The sequence below is a fragment of the Nannospalax galili genome, unplaced genomic scaffold, assembly GCF_000622305.1.
Source record: "Nannospalax galili isolate Female #2095 unplaced genomic scaffold, S.galili_v1.0 scaffold872, whole genome shotgun sequence".
NCBI classification, from domain to species: Eukaryota; Metazoa; Chordata; class Mammalia; order Rodentia; family Spalacidae; genus Nannospalax; species Nannospalax galili.
In genome coordinates, this window is record NW_008332654.1 from 1,355,988 (window position 1) to 1,361,987 (window position 6,000).

Below are 6,000 nucleotides of genomic sequence, written 5' to 3' on the forward strand. Positions count from 1 at the left end.
GGAGGTTATTGAATTGTGAAGGCTCTGTGAGTGGATTAATCCTTTCATAATACGATGGCATCATTGGGAGAGAACAGAAAGGAGGTTTGGTCTCCTTGGAGGAAATAGAACACTGGAGATGCATCCTTGGGGACTACACCTTGCTTTGACCTCTTCCTGTATTTCCTATCTCTGCTTCCTGTTTGTCATAATGTAATCTGATTTGTTCTGCTTCCTGTCTGTCATTAGGTAAACAGCCTCTTCCTCCACATACTCCTACTACCAAAGTGTTTAGCTGTACCACAAGCCCCCAAAATGGAGCCAGCCAGTGGACTGAATCCTATGACATTCTGAGTTGAAATGAATTTTCTCCCTCTTAAATTCCTTTTTCACATATTTTGTCTCATAATAGTCTTAGTGTTAACTTTTTTTTTTCTCCTCATATATAAGGTGTACAGACATCAGTGGCACATATTTTCCCAGAATCTCATCTGTTCATAGCTCATGCTGCAGCAACAACGATTCACGGTCAATTAAAAAACCAACTGTTCTCCAGGCAAAGGAATGCTGTCCCTCCGGTTACTGGCTGTCCTGGGGCTAAAGGCCCTGATTTCCTCAGGGGCGATGGCCCCAACATGAAGTTTTGGTCTTTAGCGCCTTGATCAAGTTTCTTAGGAATCATAGTATGTAGGAAATGCTATCTTTTATGACTTACTCACAGTGTCAAGATTAATGGTACAAATCCCCCAAATAATTCACTTTTCTCACAGTTTCATTGGAGTATATTTGAAAAATAAAAGCTTGTCATCTTTAAGGTATAAAATGCTGTTTTAATAAACACATGAATTGTTCTTAAATTTTATTTATTATTTTTATTTTATATATGTGAGTGTATTGCCTGTATGTAGGTAGGTAAGTGCACCCATGTCGTGCAATGCCTACGGAAGACAGAAGAGGTTGTCTAGTTCCCTTGGAACTGGAGTTATTGACAGCTGTTATCTGCCATGTGGGTGCTGGGATTCAAACCTGGGTCTTCTACAAGAACAACCAGTGTTCTTAGCCACTGAGCCATTTCTCCAGCCCTTTACATATGAATTTTTAAATGAATATTATGGTCAAGCTAATAACATCTCAGTATGCAATCCTGTGTGAGTTTGCCAGTAGAGAATATGGTCTACTACTATCTTAGCAAATTTCAATTATATAATAAGGTAACATCAACTACTTTTTCCATGCCTTACAGTCTATCTCCACAACAAACTCATCTTGCCTAATGGACACTTTGTATGTTTGCACCCACCATCTCCCAGCCCTCACACTCCACCCTGGCAATCATCATTAGACTCTCTGTATCTATACATTTTCACATTTCAGATTCTGTATCTGAGTGTGATGATTCCACAATTGTCTTTCTGTGCCTAGTTTAAGTTTCTTAACAGTGTTTTCCACATTTGTACATAATATCACAAATGGTAGGATGTGTTTCTTTTTATTAACAGAATAATATTCTATTCCATTAAATATATGTGTATATATTATATAAATAACATTTCACTTCTGCTCATAAGGCAATGGATACTTGAGTTGGTTTGATTATCTTGGCTATTGTGAATAAAATCTAAGAGCCAAAATTGAAACTAAAGGAAAACACAGGGGGAAAGCTTATTGGCATTGGCCTGAGCAATGTCTTAATGTGATTCTAAAAGTACAGGCAGCAAAAGTCAAACTAATAAAATGAAATTGAGCCAACCCAGGTTTGTGCACAGTAAAGAAAATAAAATGTGAAGAAACAGCCTACAGACTGTAAGAGAAATATTCATAAACCCTAAATCTGAAGAACAGTAAATAGCCCAAGTGTATAAAGAACTCAATATTAAGTACACAAATAACCTAATAGAAAAAATGAAATCAAATGAATTGAATACATGTTTTCCAAAAGAAGATATATGGATGACTAAGAAGAATATGAAAATGCTGAATTATCAGGAATTATAAATTTAAAACATAATGGGCTACCATGTCACATTTGTTAGAATTGCTTTTATCAGACACACAAAATATAACAAGTGTCAGCAAGGGTGTGGAGAAAAGTGAGTTTTCATTTAGTAGTTATGAGACTATAGGCTGATATAATTGTCACAGAAGACTGTATGGAAGGTCCTCAAAAAATTAAAAATAGAACCACTGAATTTTCTAGCAACTGTACTTTGGGTATGTATCCAGAGGCTATGAAGACAGCATGTTAAGGGGCCACTGCACTCTCTCATTCTGAGGCCAGGCCGTAGCCTTCTCTAAATAACAGTGAGTTTTCTTGGAGAAAAGTCTTTCCTAGCTTATTTTAGAGTATCACCTCTCCCAGCATGCAACCTCATGCTGGTCAGAGAGAAGTATAATCCTTCATCTTGCAATACTGAGGACCAGACCTTCAGCTTCTGTGCTCTAATTTTCTGAGAAAAGCTTCGGTGCTCTAATTTTGACGAAACATAAATTGTGTAACTCAGTGTAGGAGATGATTTTTAAAAGACATATTTGAAAAAATATTATAATAGGATGAATATTTAAATGCATCTAGCTTATTGTGATCACTCCTTTTGTCACAGTAAAATGTGTCAAGAGGTTTCATGAAACCTCCAACTGCATCGTTTTTTCAGACAATTTTTCTTAACTAATCAGTTTTAAACTACTTACTACCTGATTTCAAAGGTTTTATCAATAATTTACTTAAATGGCATTTATAGTACCTTTTCAATCTATCTTTAGCTGAATACATCTTAAAAACCTTCCTATAAGAATGTTCTGTTTTTCTTTTCTAGCTCATGACATATTTACTGTGTTCCTGGTGGCAAGAAACTGATACCTATTGTCTAATCTTTAAAAACACCTTCATCTTCTTTAATGTCAGGGTAGTCAACAAGCACAGCAAACTCAGACCTGCTTTTCCCTCATTATATCTACTGGAAATGTCTGCTCCATAGAATAAAAGTGACCATGGCAACATGCAATTGCAAAAACAATGCCCAGGAGGTGGCAGCAATTTTCAGCATTTCAGTACATTTCCACCCATCCAAGGTCGTTGCTGTACGTGTGCCATTCCTGCTGCTTAACCAGCTCATCAGTTTTAAAAATATTTTCTTTTATTATTTGTGTGTGTGTGTGTGTGTATGCCTGATGTGTGTATGTGTGTGTATATGTCTGATGTGTGTGTGTGTATGTGTGTGTGTGTGTGCGTGTGTGCGTGTGTGTGTGTTCAGGTGTATATGTGTTTGTGAATGCAGATAAACATGTACCAGGGCATGCATGCTGAAGTCAGAGAAGACTTGTGGGACTCAGTTCTCTCCTCCCATGTGAACTTTAGGAATCAAGCTCAGTCATCAGGCTTGCACAATAAGCATTTACCTGCTGAGCCATCTTTCCAGTTGGGAATTTTTGCTGTTTGACATTCAGTCTTCCTTTCTGTGTTTGAAATTCTTTTTAGCATCTTTAATATATCTCTTACCACCTGCCACTTTCTATTTCCCCCTTCTCATTGCCACTGAAGGGAAAGGAACCCACTGACAGCCCATGCTGGGCAGGTGACTGCCTGTCTCCTCGGCCTGCCCTCAGCTTCAGGTCCATATGCTCACTGTGAGCACTTGCCAGATTTTTAGCTATTTCTATTGTCTCTTTATTTACTTCCCTGATCCAGTCTTGTGACAAATTATTTTGCTTCTTATTCTACCGACTAACCATCACTCTTTCTGCAGTAGAAATTTAAGTAATTCTTTTCTTTTCAGCTGTTTAGAGTAACTGATAATTTTTATGTTATTAAATGAATTTTTATATTTTGTTTCATAAACCACTTCTAACATTTGATATCTATCTGTATAGTATCAATATTTTTGACATGGGAGCGGATGGATATATGAAAGATACACAATTAAATAGATGATAGACAGACCATCATCTCCTCTCCCAGGGTGTTCTAATAGCCACGCTTCTAACCAAGAAAAGGTTTGGAAAGGCATGTAAGCTTTGGCAGCATTGCTATGCCAGAGAAAGTGGCTCTTTCTTCTCTTTCTATCTATTGGCACCATAGGAATTCATATGAGGGTTGGAGAAACTGGTTGGTAGTTAAGAGTACTTACTGCTCTTGCAAAGGACCTGATTTTAGTTCCTAGCACCTATGTGGGGGCCTCATAACCACTTGTTACTCCAGCTCCAGGGGATCTTCCACCCTCTTCTGGCCTCTGAGGGCAATGCACTTGACATGCACATACACACAGACACACACAAACTATGACAAAAAAGCAACTTGGGGGAGAAAGGGGCTTATTTTAGCTCACAGGTCCATCACTGAGGGAAGCCAAGGCAGGAACACAAGGAGGGAATCTTGAGGTGGGAGCTGAAGCAGAGACCACGGAGGAATGCTGCTTACTTACTTACTTACTGGTTTACTTCTCCTCACTTGCTCAGCTACATTTTTTTTTTTTTTTTTTTTTTTTTGAGACAGGGTCTCTATGTAGCCCCAGCTGGCCTGGAACTCACTATGTAGACCAGGCTGCCTTGAACTCACAGAGATCCACCTGCCTCTGCCTCCTGAGTGCTGGGATTTAAGGCACGCACCACCGTGGCTGGCCTCAGCTGCTTTTATTTTGCAGCAAAGGCCCACCTGCACAGGGATGGCACCACCCACAATGGGCTGGGCCCTCCTACATCAACTACCAATCAAGAAAACGTCCCCCATAGACATGCCCACGGGCCAGTCTGATGGAGGAAATTCTTTAAGCGAGGTTCCCTCTTCCTAGATGACTAGTTTGTGTCACGTTGACAAAAACTGACCAGCACAGAGGAGGAAGGGTGTGGAGAATGAACATCTTGTGTCTCTCATTTTTATAAAGGGCATTTGTGTCATTTCCTGCTCAAGCACTTATTTTTAATGTCCCCACTTCTTATATTCTCACATTGGGGGGAGGGATTTCACCACAGGAATTTGGGGAAGACACATATTTTTAATCCACAAACGACACCTTTGAAATGTTTCTGAGCCTGCAAAGCTCTTTCCTCAAAAGAGAATCTGCCTATCAATCTAAATATTCATTCTCTCAATATTTCTCTCTCTCATGTGCACAGAGAGATGAGGGGGAGAGACAGAGAGAGAAAGAGAGAGAGAGAGGAGAGAGGAGAGAGGAGAGAGAGAGAGAGAGAGAGAGAGAGAGAGAGAGAGAGAGAGCGCTGATGCTCTGGTTAAATGGAAGGATACCTGTAGACCATAAACTTCTACTTATCCTACCCAGTTCCTAAAATGACTCTTCAGATGCAACCAAAAAACCCCAAGTTCTGCCCAAAACAAATTAAAAGCCAATTTTTGAGTAATTTTTAAGAACTTCACAGATAATTTAAATTGCATAAACACAAGATAGAAATAGAAGATAAGATTCATGGAACAATTCAGATACTTTCAAGCTACAGTAAGGTCAAGACAAGATAACTTCTTTTTTTCCAGTCAGAAGAGCTTGTGTTAGTTCTCATATCCATACTCTGAGTGTATAGTCCTACATGTCAGTTCATGCTGGGAACACAGGGTGAGCAGGTGCTTCTTTTAAAACCACTTTTATTTCCTTGAGTTTCAAATTCCTCAGCCCTGGCTATAGGTAACTCATAAAATTTAAAACTATATTCATATAGGGCTGAGGAGATAGCTCCGTTAGTGAAGTGCATGCCACACTAGTATAAGGACCTGGTCCAATACACAGCACCAATGTAAAAAGCCAGGCATGGTAATATACCTAGAATCTCAGTGTCAAGAGGCAGAGATAGGAGGATATCTGTGACTCGCTGGCTAGCCAACCTAGAATAATTAGTGAGTACTAAGTTCTAGTGAAGAGACCCTATCCCAAAAACAAGACAAGGGTGATTGAGGAAGACATGTGAGATTGCCCTCTGGGTACTGAGCCTGGCTTTCTGAGGTTCTAGGATCTACCCCAAAATAGTCATACATAAAACCAGAGTCCACACCACCACAAAGAACTCCTAAGTTTCTTT